Source organism: Petaurus breviceps, unplaced genomic scaffold (assembly GCF_028583685.1).
Source record: "Petaurus breviceps papuanus isolate PSGF00001 unplaced genomic scaffold, PetGlider_PUasm1.0 91133, whole genome shotgun sequence".
Lineage (NCBI taxonomy): Eukaryota > Metazoa > Chordata > Mammalia > Diprotodontia > Petauridae > Petaurus > Petaurus breviceps.
In genome coordinates this window covers 84089718-84108186 of record NW_027187419.1, presented here as the reverse complement: position 1 = coordinate 84108186, position 18469 = coordinate 84089718, and the positions used below count along the sequence as shown (strand labels likewise).

Sequence of the window (18469 nt, the reverse complement as noted above, 5' to 3'; positions counted from 1 at the left end):
ATAACCATAACCATTTATTAAGCACTTATCATGTGCAAAGTAGGGAACTAGATGCTAAATAAAAGAGAGAGTAATGGAAAGATAATTAAGAAATTACATGCCCTAGTGTTGCTTATGGGGAGAGAAGAGTAGCATGTGCATAAAATGTAATAAAGATATAATTTTTCATTATCATACCCAACAAAATGTAAGAATAAAAAAATACAAATTGATATGTGAGGTTCAAAGAGGGCAAATATCATTTGGAATCTGTTGAAAAGGTGATGGAAGAGGCAGAACATTCTGAGCACTGGAAATAATCTAAGCAAATATTCAGAGGTAAGAGTTGAACATAAATAAGGGTTGACAAACTCCATCTTGAGTGGGAGGTATATTCAAGGGGATTGTGTCAGATAAGTGCAGAAAGTCAGTTCAGTTTTAGGTTGAGAACTATGAGGCTATGGCTATAACTATAAATATATGTGTATATAACATAACTATAAGGCTATGAACTCTGGGCCTTAATTTGATATGCCAATAGAACTGAGGTATTTTGCTATTGCAATTAGCCATTAAAAATTTCTGATAGGCACAGTGCCCTGTACAGAGTAGCACTCAATGAATCAATTTAGCAAATCTCAAACTTACAACTGGAAAAAAAAAACGCCTTTAAGGGTTTTTAACTCTGGGATAAGATTCTTGGAGAATTAAAAGATTGTTTTCTCCTTAGGCAAAAAATGCAATCTCCCTGATTAGACTATGATCTCCTATAGTGCAAGGCATGTTTTTTTGGGTTTTTTGCCTTTTATGTATTTCTAACACTTAGCACAGTGCCTGACACAGAGGAAGCATTTAATAAACGTTTACTGAATGCCTGATTTAACATATGCCAAAAAGTGCTTTGTAAACTGTAAAACACTATGTAAATACTATCTAGTAATAGTGTAGTAATAATATTTTACATGAAATGGAAAAACATGTTAACCTACATTCTTAGTCTCATGACTATAGGAAGTCAAGTTTTTTTGGAACACCAGAGTCCAAGCACCATGTCAACATAAGTGGTAGCTTAACTATGTAGTATGCCTACAACAAATGACACTGTCCTTAAGTACTATATACTCAAATAAAAAACTAAATATTCTAGAAAAATTACTCAAAATTATCTTTTCTATATTTTCCTGAGGCTGTAATTTGCCTAAATAGGATCATCAACACTGTAACTTTCTGAAATAATCAGTGAAGTCAGCTGACATTTAAATCCAGAAATTTCCCATTAATCCTGAAAAGTTCAAGTCCAACCCATTTATACCAACATATTTTACAAGTGACTTATTAGTGCTCAACCTTAATTATATGAACATTTCTTCAGTCATCCCATCAGAACTGTAAACCATGTAGGTCAGAATAACAGCTGTGGTAACAGAAATACATTTTCTTTGCTCCAGTTATTATGGATAACTATTTGAAAAAAATGCAGAAAATATCACTAAATTATTATGTTTTTATAAAGCTACACATTTTACCTCAAATCAAATGCTTTCTTTATGATACTGAAGATACTTTAACAGATTCTGAAACAAATATAAAGCTTTTACCTTGAGAGGCATTATTGAATTGATTTCCAGGCTTAGTAAATCTATTTTCCATAATGGTTTAGGAATGAATATTCTTCTTCAGAATGGAATAAAATTTGATTTTCTTTTGAGGGATTATAGTAATCCAAACTCAGTCTGGTATACTGTAAATATCAGCAGACTCAGATGCAAAGAAAATGAGTTTTTAGTGCCATAATTTTGCTTGTGATATATCACAACTTTTCCATGCCTTATAACCTAAATTTCTAAGGAAGATTTTATTGAAATCATATTGTTTAAAATGTAATCTAAACCACTGTTATAATGGTCTTTTTTCTTATATTCACGCTATCCAATGCAAAGTGGCTTCCCTACTATATTATATACCATCTTAATGTATATATGGTTTAAAAAAATCACTTAAGACATCCATTGTTCATTTAAAGACCATTTAATAAACATCACTATGAAGTGCATGATAATAAACGTCTTACTTTTTAGAAGGTTTATAGGATACATTTTAAAATAGCAATTTGTTATGCTACTATTCTTTTTGAGATTTTTATAGTGACTGAGAAAAACAAGAGAATAGTTATTTTCCTTATTCAAGCTCAGAGTTGATACTTGTGAAGTCACTGAAATCATCTTCAATTCAATAAGGGTAAGAGTGGATATATGAGAATATTTAATAATATATTAGTCATCACTAAAAAAGACAGCAATTTAAAGTTTTATTTAAAATAACATTAAATTGTTTTATATAGTGTCAAATGCCATACTTAACTATGATTTTGAAGGATGTTTTTCAATAAACTCTTTTAAAATGAAATATAGGTATTTTTATTAATTGATGAACTAATCTATCAGCATGAATAAATTAAAATATTGGATTATGGTGTCAACTTAATTACTTCTTATTCATTCATAAGTTGGAAAAGAGAAATAGATCCCTTTTCATTTCTCAAATGGCTTCTGAAATTTAAGAAAAATTAAAATGGAAGAAAAAAATTTTTTTACACAAGAAGAAAATGCTATTATGATTAACAGATGATGAATCTAGTCATCTACTGATTCCTACTGGTAAACTAATGTCCATAAGTTTTTTTACTTTTTTAGCATAGGAAGGTAGTTTATTTCCTTCATGACCTCATATGTACATATTAGTGAAGCCTTAAAACATAAAGCCATAACCCATCCTATCTTTTATATCTCTTAAAAGTAAAAATCCTTTTATGAGACTTGTGGAGGTAGATATTTCACTTCTGCCTCAGAATTCACAGAGGTCCAGATCCCCTAGTTAGCCATGCATTAGGTTCAGAATAAATCTGTTTTTGGCCATCTTCTCTGACAAATGGTATAACTGCAGGAATCATATCCCTTAGTCAATATCTGACTCTGGAATTCCCTGCCTCTAAAAGTCATGAGGTTACAATCAGGACTGGAAACATTCATTTCTCAGGGCTATTTGATGGTCTATTTTCAGGGAAGAAAACACAAAGCAGAAGTAGGCAGGGACTTGAAGTTCATTTGCAGACTTGTTTCACCAAGCACACGCTCCTGCCTCCACCTGTTTCTAAATTTCACTGCTACTGAGGGAGGAAGGAAGAGATTTCCCCACCTGAAAAGTCCAAGAGACATCTACTAAATCATAAGTTTTAATTAGATTATTTTTTTTAAAGCTCAAAAACACAGTTTTTGGATGGTTGTCTATTAGTCCTAAAGTTCATTGTCCCTAGTACCACGGAAGAATGATTGTTCGATGTCTGTGACATGGTAATGGTAAAAATTAAGAACTGACTCTAATCCTGAATTACAAATACAGATGTTAAAAAAAAAAACTGAACTAAGTCCTGGGGTCTTCTGTAACCTCTTTATAAAATTTTTCTAAGACAATCACATGACTATATTGTCTCATATTTTATAAAAATAGAAATAAGGACATTAACATAAAATTAATTTCATATGTTTAAAAAAATCTGAACAAATTAAATCACTTTTATAAAAATCTAAGTTATATACAACCTATCTTTTCATGTTAACACAAACAGAAAAAAAAAACCATACTGTCAATGTCACTCAAGTTTTATTTATGGAATTTAATTTCAGTGTGGGTTAGTTAGCTTGTTCTTTTCTAACAGTCACAACCTTTATCACTAAACCTTGTTGACCTATCTCACAAATGTTTACCATGGCTTACCAAATGAAAATGAATCAAAGTATATAAATAGATCAATGAAAAAAATCTATCTGTGCAGGGAAAGAGTAAGTATGATGCCTTCAGTGTTTATTCTAGCGTACTGAGTAACATCTTTCATCATTGCTTAAGTGAGTAGGCAGGGTAGAAAACACTGAACTTGGGAGTCAGTATTACTTGATTTTGAATTTCTACTTCAACACATAATAGTTGGCTTACCCAAGCTGCTTAATTTTACTTACTGAGCCTTAGTTTCATCAGTAAATTCATTATTACTATTATGTGATGAATGTGGCATTATCCACCTTAATAACCTATGAATCAGGTCATGGCCTTCTTCCCAGCAAACTGCATATTTCAAAAGTTTAAACCCATGAGTACCATACATATTTTTAAAGTATTAGAAGTTCAAATTTAGGTATTGAAGTCTTGAGTATATTCTTAGGCCCCCTGCCTCCAGGGTGTCAGAAGCCTAGCAAAACCTAGATTGGCAATCTTATGCTCTCTTGAGTTCACTGACAAATACATTTACTTCCCTAGAACCTATACTAATTCCTTAAAAAGTTTACTATATACAAATGTCAGATCTTTCAAGATACAACAAGCTTTTTTTTTTTTTATTAAGCAATCAGGGTTAAGTAACTTGCTCAAGGTTACACGGCCAGTTATTTCTGGGTGTGGTGCTGAGTGTCTGAGCCTGGGATTCGATCTCCAGGTTGTCCCAACACTGGAGCCGGTGCTCTTACTCGCTGAGCCACCTGGCCGCCCCAGATACAACAAGCTTTTAAAACTCCTATCTTAATTAAACATTATTTCTCCTTACCTGATAGATCCTCTCTGAATTCAAGGCCCAAACTTCTATCATTATCATGCTTAAATCAAGCTGTACCAACTTTAGATTACCCCGTGTCAGCGTTTACATCACAGCCATGGAACTCCACAGCATCACACATAAACGTATAGTACAACATCTTAATTTTGCTAACAAGGAAACCTAGGCCCAGAGAAACTAAGTGTCTTGCCTGAGGTCATGAAATTTAAGTAGCAGAGATGAGAGAAACAAACTGTAATCCTCCTTTGTTGGATTCATCTAAGTGTTCTGGTGAGAGAGAACCTAGTTTTGTATGGGTCTAGCTCAGGGCTCTGACTTGGGTCCTTTTCTCTGCATTTCCTATGGATGATGTCATCAACTCCAATGTACTAAACATATCATTTCTATGCAAATGATTCACAGCACTATATATAAAGCCCTAGCTTCTCTTCTAAAAGATAGTCATCCATTCAAGAGTCAACAAACATTTGTTAGGCAGTGACAAAGCTATGTGCAAGGATCTCTAGTTATAGAGACACAAACGAAATAGTTCCTCCTGTCAAGGATGATACTTTCTAACAGGCAATAAGGTTGGAGGTAGGGAGAAGGGAATCACATATATATTAAAGGAAATACAAACATACACATAGTAATTTGGTGGAGAGGAGGGAATGGTGCTAGTAATACAGAAAATGACAATACATCTTTTGTTGTAGGAGGAATTTGAGATGATGTTGGAAAGATGCTAAGGATTTGGTTAGGATAGAAGTTGTAAAGGAAAATAATGTACAACTGGAGTACAAAAAGAGTATGAAGGATTTTAAATGTCAGAGGAATTTATATTTTATCCTAAAGGCAATTGGGAGCTACTGGACTTTCTTGAGGAGTTAAATAGCCAACCATTAAGACAACTACCTATTGAACATTTCCAATTGAATGTACTTTAGGCATTTGAAGTTCCACAAGTCAAAAGCAGGAACTCATTATCAATCTTCCCCTAAACCCTCCCTCTTCCTAACTTCTCTATTTCTTTTCTATCATGCAAGTCTATAAGCTCAGTCATTTTTGCCTCTTCATTTCCCATATCCATCCAGCTGTCGAGGCTTATCAATGTTACCTCCACAATACCTCCAGTAATTGCTTCTTCCTCTCCATTTGTATGGCCACTACTCTGGTGTCTAGTTTAGGCCCCAAATACTTCTTGTCTGGCTACTTTCAATGGCTTTCTAATTAAGTTTCCCTATATCCAATCTTTCTCCTCTCCACTCAATCCTTCAGAGATGCCAACCTGATCTTTCTAAAGCAACTCCATGGGTGACCTCTCTCTTATATAAAGGTTAAGATACCAACTACCCAGTTTGACATTTAAAATCCTTTACAATCTAGCTCCTGCTTACTTTTCCAAGCTTACTGCATAATATTAGCAATCTCCTTTCCAGTCAATCTGGATTACTCCCTTTTTGAATGTTCATGGCTTTCTATCTTTGAGCTGTGTTCCTTTGAACCCAAACCCTTTCCATCTTTACCTCTGACTCAGAAAATTACCAGTTTCCTTCAAAATTCAGCTTAAAAGCCACCTCCTTGAGTGCCACAAATCTCACTGATTTCACCCAATTGTTAGTGCTCTTCTTTCAGAAAAAAAAAATTGTACATATTTCACATTTATTCATCTGTATGTATGTTTTTCTGCAATTAAGTCACTGCTTTATTTTTGTCTCAATTTGCTGGATCACAGATGACTCCTTTGACCTCCATTTTCAGAGTTCTTTCTATTACCAACAGAAGAAGGAAGAGAAGTTAAAACTGAAACCAGGCAGTCCATCCAACCCTCCCCCCCCCACTTTAATTAACGTAGAAATACAAGATTACAATTCAACTTCAAATACAGCATTTTTTCCATTGACCCATATTATACGTCACAGGAAGCCACCCATGCATTTTAATCCATGAGTTTCAGCAGGTTTGAGAGGTTTACCAGAAGTTCATGGCCAACTACAATGTATGCTCCTGGTCTAAAGGCTCTCCCAATGGGGCTGCCAGTTATAAAAATCAACATGGAGAAATTCCATGTTGTGAAAACAGGTCTATCAAAACAGCTGTTGAACCCAAATTTATACTGGTGTTTTGAAAATTTCATTTTATGCTTCATGCCCATCTAAATGTCTTATCTTCAGATACCTAATGAACTCTGCCAGTTTTTTTTCTAGTCTTGTCTGACCTTGGAAAAGTTGAGTGTTTAGTCTTGTTCTCATAATAAAACAGCTACTGTATAACCTGGTCTAAATTCAATTTAAATAAAAGATCTATTAAGAGCCTATTATGTACAAAGCACTGTGCTGCTAAAACTGGGGCGATAAAAACCGAAATCCAAAACCCCAAACAAAACAAAACCAGTCCTACCCTGAAGGAGCTTACAGGTCTATTAGGGCTATACAACACAGATAAAGACAAGTAAGTAAAATATATTTAAGGATAGGCAGCATAAGTGCGCTTGTGTAAACATATGTACACACATATACATACAAATAAAAGAAACATGGATAAGATCTAGGGATTTTTGTGCTAAGAAACTTGGTTTGAGTCAACATTTCTAATGCAGTCAAAAAAGCTAATATAATCTTGGACTTCATAAAAAAATTCCTTCTCTCTACTGACTACTACAACTATATCTTGTCTGTACGTAGCTGATTGCAGGTTGTCTCCCCCATTAGGTTTTGAGTTTCTTGAAAGGGACTATTTTTTATCCTTTTTTTGTATCCCCAGCATTTAGCATAACATTAAGTGTTTGTTGTTGTTATTGTTCAGTCATGTCTGACTCTCTGGGTCTCCTTTTGGGGTTTTCTTGGCAAAGATAGAGCAGTTTGCTATTTCCTTTTCCAGCTCATTTTACAGATGAGAAAACGGAGGCAAACAGGGTTAAGAGACCTGTCAGGATCATATAACTAGGAAATGTCTGAGGCTGGATTTAAATTTAGGAAGATGAGTCTTCCTGACTCTAGGTCTGGCATTCTATCCACTGCATCACATAGCTGTACCTTAACTAAGTACCTACTGTGTACACATGAGGTTGATTTGAATCCAGATCATCCTGATTCCACTGTGCCACCTAGCTGCTCTGTTAATAGGTGTTTAAGAGAAGCTTACTGACTAGAAAGATTTTAGTTCTACTGTATTCTGCCCTGGTCGGACCACATCTGGAGTATTATATTCAATTAGTTCCTTGTCCTACATTTTAGGAAAGAAATTCATAAACTGAAGAACCTGAAGAGAACAGCCAGAATGATGAAACACTTTCTATTCATGCCATATGGGAAGATACTTAAGAACCATGGGAATGCTTTACCTGGAAATTTAGGGAGGAAAGTGACAAATATCTTCAAGAAAATGAGGGGTTAAATAGATAGTTTCTCTGAGGCAAAACTAAGAACATTAAGTGGATGCAGTAAAGACATAATTTAGTCTTGATATAAGGAAAAACATCACAACAATTAGAAATAGCCAATAAATAGAAAAGGCTGTCCCTGGAAGTAGTGGGGAGGTCTTCAAGGAAAGATTATGAGATCACTTCTCAGACAAGAAGCTACTAATGTGATTTTCCCAAAGCACAGATCAGCTATGTCACCTTCCTCCACAATAAACTCCACTAACTCCCTATCATTACCTCCATAATCAAATACAAAATCCTCAGTTTGTTATTCAAAACCCTTCAAAACCATCCCTTATAGTCTTCTTACATATGGGATATTACCCAGACTCTTTCATCCAATGATACTGCTGACACTCCATAGCCTAACTACAAGGTATTTTACCTTGCACAGAATGCTTTTCTTCCTCACCTCTGCCTCCTGATTCCTTTTTCCTTCAAATCCCAGGGAGAGAAGTTGAATTTCCCAACTAGTAGGGTCCCCATTCAGGCAACCTGATCTACTCACAGGTTATATTTGTCCTTCTGTTTTTGAAGGACATCAGGAAAAAGATGACAAGACTTGCAGTTGACTTTGATTTGAGCAAAGAAGGGCTGTGCAAGGTCACCAGCCTCACTTTCTTCCCCAGATCCATATCTGGCTGGATCCAGTGATTAGGTATTTATCAGGATGACTGGAGATGACTCAGGATGCAATGGGAGACCCTGGCACTTTTAGGCTAAGGCCTTTGCCACCACCCCAAACCTTCTTTAGGCTTCTAACTTTACGAGATGTTAGCTGAAATCTAGAAGCCTAAAGAAGGTTTGGGGTGGTGGGGACAGGAGGAAGTTGTGGAATAAGCGAGTAAAAATATATGAATGAGTAAAATATTAATAAGGGTATACCAAGTGTGAAGTGCTGGATATATAAATAGACAAGTAAGATAGTCTGTGCTCTCAAAGAGCTCATATTCTAATGAAGTAGAAAATACATAAGGAAGATTTCAGTGGCCAGTCAGAAAGAAAAGTCACATGATCTTTAGGGTGCAGAAGCAAAGCAGATGTTAATGTCTCTTCTTTTCTGTCATATTAACCAATCTGATACATGTGGGATGATAAACTTAGGAGTCGTTTTAATTTGCATTTCTCTAATTAATAGTCACTTAGAGTGTTTTTTTTATATGACTATTAGACAACTGATTTCATCAGAAAACTGCCTGTTCATATCCTTTGACTATCAATCGAGGACTGGCTCTTATTTCTGTAAAACTCACCCAGTTCTCTATATATTTGAGAAATTATGTTTTTTAGAAAAACTTCTTGTAAAATTTTTTCCAGTTATGATTACTATGTGTTTCCCTCCATCCTATTTTCCTCATTTATCCTACTCTCGCTCTGCTTTTACTCTATCTATTCTCAAAAGCATTGCTTCTGAGTTTTACCTCCCCCAATCTACCCTCCTTTCAATTAGACTCCTCACCCTACTTTCTTTTCCCCTTCTTTTCTGTAGGGTAAGACAGATTTCTACATACAACTGAGGGTGTATGTTACTCCCTCTTAGAACCAATTCAGATGACAGTACGGTTTGTATGCTCCCTCAACCTCCCCCATTTTCTCCTCCACTGTAAAAGTTCTTTCATGCCTCTTTTATGTCAGATACACCATTCTACTTCTTCCTTTCCCCTTCTCCCAGTGCATTCCTCTTTCTCACCCCTTAATTTTTTTAAAAAAGATAATCAATGTATATTCCTATTTAAACAGTTTAACTTTATTGAGACCCTTGTGATTTCTCATTCCTGTTCACCTTTTTGTAGTTCTCCTGAGTCTTGTATCTGAAAGTCAAATTTTCTATTCAGCTTTGGTCTTTCTTCTTCTTCTTTAAAAGCAATTGGGATTAAGTAACTTGCTCAAGGTTACATGGCCAGGTGTTTCTGGGTGGGTGCTAAGTGTCTGAGCCCAGATTTGATCCCAGGTCATCCTGACTCTGGGGCTGGTGCTTTTACTCGCTGTGCTACCTGGCAGCCCCAGCTTTGGTCTTTCAATTAGATATGCTTGAAAATTCTTTATTTCATTGGAAATCTATTTTCCCCCATGAAGGATTATATTCAGTTTTGCTGGGAGGGTGATTCTTGGCTGTAATCCTAGCTCTTTTCCTCTACAGAATATCATATATCCCAAGTCATCTGGATCCTTTAATGTATGTAAGTGCCAAATATTATGTTATCCTGACTGAGGTTTCAGAACTGTTTCTTTTTGGCTGCTTGCAATATTTTCTCCTTACTCTGGGAGGCTTGGATTCTGCCCCTAATATTCTTGGGAGTTTTCCTTTTGGGAATCTCTTTCAGGAGGGGATTGGTGATTTCTTTCCATTTCTATTTTACTCTCTGGTTCTAGAATATCAGGGACAGTTTTCCTTATAATTTCTTTAAAGATGATGACTAGGCTTTTTTTCTTTTTGGAGGGCAATTGGGGTTAAGTAACTTGCCCTAGGGTCACATGGCTAGTTTTTGTGTTAAGTGTCTGAGGCCAGATTTGAACTCAGGTCCTTCTGACTCCAGGGCTGGTGCTCTATTCACTGTGCCACCTAGGCGCCCCAAGGCTTTTTTTTTTTTATCATAACTTTCACACAGTATAAGAATTTTTAAATTCTCCTGTATCTGTTTTCCAATGAGATATTTCACATTTTCTATTTTTTTTAAAAATTCTTTTGATTTTGTTTGATTGTTTCTTGATTTCTCATAAATGACAAAGTCTTTTAGCCTCCATTTGCCCAATTCTAATTTTTAAGGAATTATTTTCTTCAGTGAACTTTTGTACCTCTTTTTCTATTTGGTCATCTCTGCTTTTTAGGAAGTTCTCTTCTTCAGTGATTTTTTGTATAGCTTTTTCCAATTAGTAGGTACTGCTTTTTCAAGGCACTCTTCTCCTTACTGGATTTTTGTGCCTCTTTTACCATTTGTTCCATTCTGTTTTTTAAGGTTTTATTTTATTAGGTATTTTTTTTGTCTCCTTTATCAAGCTATTGACTGTTTTTTCATGATTTTCTTGCATCGCTTTTGCTTCTCTTCCCAATTTTTCCTCTACCTTTCTTATTTGATCTTTAAAATCCCTTTTTGAGCTTTTTCCATGGTCTGAGACTAATTCATATTTTCCTTTGAGGTTTTGGATTGCAGGAGTGTTGACTTTGTCTTCTTCTACGTTTGTGTTTTGATCTTCCCTGTCACCATAGTAACCTTCTATAGTCAGGATCTTTTTCAGCTGTTGGTTTATTTTCCCAGACTTTCTTGATTTTTAACTCTATGCTAACGTGGGCCTATGCTTCTGGAGTGGAGAGTTTCAGATTTTTTTTTGAGGTTGTTTTCAGAGATAACTTGGAGATCTATAAGTTTTCCCTTCTTCCTAGGTGGCATGATCTAGGGAGAAATGTGTTTATTACTCTCCTGGTCTGCACTCTGGTCTGTGAGTGACCACAAGCACTCTTTTCTGCCATGGATCTGTGATCAGGTTCCCAGCTCACCTGCTGCCCCAAGCTTTGGTGTGATAGTGTTCTTTCTTGCCCTGGTTCTAAGTATAGGTAATCTGATATAGTGCTGTTCTCAGTGCCAGCAAAGGGACCTCTGTAATCTCCCCCCCTTTTTTTTTTCATTTTTCAAATGCTTTATTAACTTCTGATTTACATCATTCATTTCCACCAGATTTTGAGTTACCAATTTTCTCCCCGTTTTTCCCCTACCCACCACCCCAAAATAGTGGATCCCCTCAGGATATCCCCTCCTCCAATCTGCTCTCTCCCATATTTTCTTCCATACCCCTTTCGACTTTTCCAGTAGGGCATGGTGGATCTCTATGCCCCAGTGCCTATATATCTTATTTCCCAATTACATGTAAAATAGTATTAATAATAATATATATTTTTTAAACATTTGATTTTAAAACTCTGAATTCCAGATTCATTCCCTTGTCACCCACCCTTACTGGGAAGATAAACTGTAATCTCCTTCTGACCAGCTGTCTGATCTCCTTACCTGTCTGTGGTCTGAGAGGTCTGGAAACTACCACTGCTACCACTCATTTAGTCATCCCCAAGGCCTACTGCTGGCTTGCTCAGGTTTGGTCTGGGCTGGATTGTGCTCCATTCTCACACTGGTGCAGACGCAACAGACCCTTCCTATTAACCTTCTAAGTTGTTTTGGCCTGGAAAACTGTTTTGCCCTGTCCTTCTGTGGGTTCTGCTGCTCCGGAATTTGTTTTGGGGCATTATTTAAAATTGTTTGGAGGGGTTTTGGAGAGAGCTCAGACAAGTCCCTGCCTTTTCTCTATCATATTGGATCTGTCCTCCAAATGTCTCTTTTTTAATGTCATTTCCATTGAAAAAAAAATGTGAGTTTCTCATGTTGAACCATTTGACTGTGACAAAAAGAGAAAATTAACTACTTGTACACAACAGAAATCAGAAGAACAACTCCGGGATTTGACACCTGGAGACATTAATATTAACTAGACATCAATTTAATATTTCTCAACTACTTTTCCCATTGAAGTTATCTAAAGTTTGCTGTTCCTTTATGTGCAGACTATGAATATGAAAGTCTGAGGGAGAGGACTCTGTTATAAGGATGACTTCTATATTTCTTAGTATTTAACTTAAAATATCTAGGATTGTTTGTTAGATTCCAGAGAGCTTTCTCATTGATTATCTCATTAGATTTTCAACAATCCCATGAGATAGATGGAGCAGAAATTATTACCTCACAGAAAATAAAGGTAAGTTGACAGTAGTTCAAAGATGCTTATAAGTTCACATGCATGTATTTATTCTGTGTATATTTACATATCTATATTTATCTCTTATGACATGTCTCCCCTTGAGAAGAAGTGGAAGGCATGTTTTGTATTTGCATCTCCTGGACACAGCACATTACCTGACATACAACAAACACTTAACAAATGCTTATTGATTGAGCAAAGACTAGAACATGGGTAGACAGATTAGTTCTTCTGAGTTGTCTTCAACTATACACACTGCTTCACCAAATAATGATATTTAACAGCTATAAGTTCTCTTGTTCAAATTTAAATCCAATCATAAATTTTGAAATTTTAGAATAAATTTATGAAGAATTTATACCAATTTCATTATTCTCCTCTACCACCTACTACCCTAAATCCTTATATTTTCTAGTGGCCTAGAAGATAAAGTATTCCAAGTAGCTGACTTAACTATATAACTAAAACTCACCCCAATTTTTTTCATTAAAGGCTCTTTTTATGGAATTCTTTCTAAATTGTATTTTCCATTTCCATGACTTCTGAAACAAAAGCTACTGAACATAACACTTTACACATGGCTATCAGTATTATGAAAATCTCTGTTGAACTACATAGCAAAAAGAATATTATGCTCATTTGGCAATTTATCTGTCTTGTTCTTTCATGTCAGCCTGTTGTACATCACTGTACTTGCTTCTATTTATTATCCAAATCTTCATCCCCCAAAATTTGCTGTTTTCAATTATTCAATTGAAAGGCAAGGCCCCGAGGGCAAGGATTATCTTATCTTATCAGATTTTTATATACCCAGAACCTAGCACATGCCTTGGCGCAAGGTAGATATTTTAAAATTTTTGTTGAATTGAAATGTTAAATGGTAATCCCTTATGAACTATAAAGTCAGATCATCAAATTTCTAAGTGAGATGCTAAGGAGTAAAAATGTAGGAATTTGAGGTATTTGGGACTTTTAAGGTAAATAAAATATTTGGAATAATTAAACTTAGTGAGGAAAAATTAAAATTCACAGGTTTCCAGTTCACTTTATAAAGTGAAATCTGTGATTACAATACTGCACAGCATTAGGGGAAATTCTTTTAAAAAAGTCAATGAAAAAAAATCTGTTTTCTACAATTCCATACATTTAGCTTCCTTTTCCTGAAAATAATCAACTAAATTTTATAACCACAAATGTACACACACACAACTTTAGAGTAGCATAGCAATCATCTTTCCAAATACAGATCAAAGAAGAGAAGAAATGGAAACATTTGGATTCTCATAGCAATACTAACTATTCACACTGGATTAAATACCTAGTACCTAGCAAGTTTGTATTTTTTAAAGTATAAAACAATTCAGAAATTTGAAATAAAAAAATTGGTCAGTATTTTTTTGAGTCCAGAGTTATGCTAACTGAAAGCCTTATAAAGAAATACAAAATTATTCCCTCAAGTCATATGCAGAAATCTTCTTACAAATCCCATTTATTTTAAGAAAATATTTTTTTGAGTAAGAATCTTAGAATTTTAAGACAGAAATCAAATCTTAATTATGCTCTTCATGGTACTTCATCAACATACATTCAGTTAGGAAACATTATCTACCTCCCAAAAGCTACAAAAGTTCTTTTGCTTTAGGTTTTTCAAAATTGTTGTAATGGAAACCAACTGGGAAAGGATGATAAAAGATAACAATAATCAATATTGGAGGGTCAGCAGAAAGATAAGCACACTAATACCCTCATGGCGAAGTTCTGAATTAGTCCAAAACTTAGGGAAAGCAATTTGGAATTAAAGAAACAAAGTTATTAAAATATCCATATTCTTTAACTCAAAAATCCCATTGTTAGGTATATACCCCAACGAAGAGAAAAAAGATAAAAAGGATGTTTATACAGATCACAATGTTTAAAACAGCATTTTTATGTAGTGGTAAAGAACAAGATATAAAGCAGATGTTTATCAAATGAAGAAAGGCTAAGGAAACTGTGACACCTGAATGTAATGGGGAATTTATTACTAGGCTAATGAGAAAGGAAAATCCAGACAAGCATAAGACTTGCATGAACCGACAGAAGGTGGAGAAAAGCCATGAAAACGATACTTAGAGTAACCACAATGTTAATGGGAAGAGACCCCCTTCCCCCAAAACTCAATATAATAAAAACAAAAATGAAATGGAAAGTTTTGTAATAAAAATGATTAAGTTTAGCTTCAAAGAAGAGAAAAAGGATCTCCCTTCTACCTTGCAGAGGTCACAGACTTATAGCTGTGGAAGATTGCTATACTGTCAGACTTGGCTGATGAGGTGGATATGTTTGCACTGCATTCCCTACCTCTCCTCCTCCTTTTTTCATTATGTAAAGATAATTTTATGTGGAAGAGAAGGTAGAATATAAACAAAAGCTATAAACAAAATTCTTTTAAAAAGAAAAATAAGTTTGAAATTAACTTTTTAATTAAAAAAAAAATGTAACGTAGCCTTAAAAATAAAAAAGTAAATGTAGCATGTTGTGCCCCATACTCTGCTGTTTCAGGTTCAAGGCTAATTCTGGGGGGTAATATAACTATCTACTTCTCCATTAACTGCATTTATTAGATCATTCCAGTTTTAGGTTAACTAGGGAAACCTAAGGAGAAAATGTTACCCCATTTAGGTAAGGAACCCTTTACTTGATCTTTCTCCCTAAGTGGGTTTTGAGTATGTATCTTCCAAAAAGTAGCCACTGAAGTTTTCCTATATGAAGTGCTAATTAAATATTAGTCTTAACATTAAAAAAAAAATTCAGATTTTCACCAGGAACATTAATTTGTGCACCATCCTGTAGCAAACTGATTAGCAAAAATTTAGATACTAAAAATAAAAATGTTTAGGAAGCAAATATCACTGTCAAATAGAGCCTAGGTAAAGGGCAGTTATCTATTTGGTTTTTACAAGTAGTAGTCCATTTAGTAATTCTGACATATTGATATTTAAGTGATCAACAATGTGAAAATAAGTTTGTGTTAATAAAAACAAAAAATGTTACCTATGTGAAGAGAACAAACTTCCAAAAACAGGAAGAAAGAATATGAAACATAGTGTTTGTATACCCTTTACCAGAGAATTTCTTTGATTCTTAAAACTGGTTATAGAGGACAACTATAGCTAACTTTTTTAGAAGATGAATACATTAGGAAAGGAATTGGATTACTGAACTGAACTGTAATACACCTTCTAACTATGAGGTTCTATTGGCTGGAGTTCTTTTCCGTTTTAAATTAATAAAAAAAAATCAAGCATTCACTATGCACAAGGCATTAATGAGTATAACATGGTTTCTATTCTAGAAATTCTAGACAATTGTATATTCTCTTAATATGGCAGAGGGTAGAGGAGGGGGTTTATGGAAGAAGTTGGTAATCTTGAAGTAAAACAAAAGTACTTCTTAAGAATGCTCTTAGTTACCAAAAGGAAGTCTTTTAGCTTTCTGATAGTCATGTTTTGTCTCCAACAAGGTGCACATTAAGCCTAAATAAATCAATACTATGAATATGACTAAAAAGTGAAGTGGTCTTTGTTCAAAGGGTAACTGCATGCACTGAACCACAAAGGGCAGGGAATACCTGCCAGAAATATAAAGTAAATTTAGAAACTTCTCCAAAAACTGTATTTCAGAAAGTTATTAGCTATTTGTTGAAAATCCACAAGGCAAAGCACTGTACAAGGCATTTAGGTTCTAACAATAAAAGGAAATTTCTTTTCTTGACCACATGGAGCTCTTCTTAGGAACAAATTATTATTCTGTGTTCTACTACTACTACTACTACTGCTACTGCTACTGCTACTACATGCATAATACTCTAGAAATACAAGGAACCTCCCTCCCATAAAGTAACTAGGAAACTTGCTTCCTTTGAACTCTTAAAGTAGAATAATAAAAGGAAAGTGTGATAATCTTAAGAGTCAAATACTCATTTGCCAATGATGGTGCAGGGAACACAGACTATATTATTTTGAAATGTTTCTCTCTGCTGTCTTTCCCCCTTCCTTGAGGATCAGAAGAGGATGTGAGCCAGTATCATCAAAGGAAGAAATGGCTTCTCAGAGCAAGGCAGTGTCTTTAGGTATAATCAAACTACATTATCTTAAGCCAGAGAATGTTATAATGCCTTTTATGTATTGAGTCTTAGAGCAAGCTCTGATGGAAAAGGGTATATTGTCTCAACTCACCAAACTGAGGTAGGGGTTGGGAACAGAAGGGTTCCAGTAGATGTGGATGAAAAATAAACTTAATGCTGTGGAAGAAAGAAAGAGTGACAAGCAATTTAGCAGTAAAATACACTGTAGTGGATGTTCCTTTTTGCTCTATCACGTTTGCAGGTAATCAAGTGATGTGTTAATTAAAAAGTTAAAGTACTATAAAAACTCACCTATCCAGAACTTTCACAGAAAGAATGTTTCTAGACAGCAGTTTTTTGGATAGGCAAAAGTTGACCCCTTAAAATCAATTCTTTTTTAAAAATCATAACTGAGGAAAATCTTTCTAAAACATATCATGCTTATTAAAATAAGCCTAAATAGTATAATCAACAATCAGTCAAGACACATTAAGTGCCAGGGGATTCAAAAGACAAAACTGAAACAGTTTTTTTCAAGAAGCTTACATTCTATCAAGATATACAAAGTCAATGTTCTTTGACCAATCAGGTCTAGCATTGTGAACAACTATTACACTTTGCTGTGACAGAATTTAGGGTTTGAAAAACATTAGCCTTAAAGATTTGAGATATACAGGGCATCTATAATAAACTTTGCAAGGGTATTATATTTTTCCATATTTGTGTATCAAATATGAGTTTTGATTCTTTATCTCCTCATTGTGACAAGCTGATAAATCTAACTGCCATCAATATATCTGCCATTAGCAGCCCCCATCTATTTCCTAATTTTCTGTTGTTATTCTGGGAAATCATATAAAAAGGCTTACTTGACCTATTTATAAAATAAGATGGAAATGAGCCCTGATTGAAGGTCTATAGACAAAAGACAAATTTACTTGAGGGCAGTTTTAGTCTTAAATAGGTAGCATTTTTAAGCTACTTATTTTATATGGCTAAATTATGTGATGCAGTACTGACATTTTGATAATTATATATAAAATGAAAGGGTAAGAATAAAGGACCAGCAATTGTTTAAAGGGATCCACAGAGGATGGCAGTGGTGGTGGTAGTAGTCTAAAATAAATATATTTTTGGAGAGCCAAATTTTATCTATATGTGTGTGTATGCTTATATACATATATATATATACATATGTATGTGTGTGTATATAGATACAGATATAGATGGGAAGGAGGTTTTTAGTTAGGCTCATTTGTATTCATTTATATAGCATTATTATTTTAATTAACATATAAAACTTAAAATATAACAGAAAGAGTAGGTTTTAGATATTTATTGTATTTAGAAGGTCCCTGTTGTAATGTGCACTTATCTGAAGATTTCTGAAAGTCTTCACCCATTAGCATGGTAATACAATAAATATAGCAGATTAACTAATGTTCATCGGAAGGCAGGGAGAACCTGGTTTTAGGATTAGGTACCAGAGGTAAAATCAAGAAAGAAACGTAACAGCAGCCAACTCCAAAGGTTGGTCTGCAGGTCACAAATAGAAAAAAATGACTTAGGAAAGGAGGTCAAAATGGAGCAACAAGCTTTGGGCAGTTACGTGGGCAAGGTTAGATAGGGATAT

General features: G+C 34.7%; 1 protein-coding gene across 9 annotated transcripts in view; it reads right to left on the bottom strand.

Annotated features, from left to right (window-relative positions):
* Positions 1-18469, bottom strand: part of PKP4 (plakophilin 4) — a 260863-nt gene that overhangs the window by 113162 nt on the left and 129232 nt on the right. Inside the window, exon 2 of one of the 9 annotated variants that reach the window (XM_069080745.1) lies at positions 16949-17013. The exons of the other annotated variants lie outside the window; for them this stretch is intronic. The gene's annotated coding sequence lies outside the window, so the exon portion shown is untranslated. The remainder of the gene's footprint in view (positions 1-16948; positions 17014-18469) is intronic. 9 annotated transcript variants of the gene reach the window in all.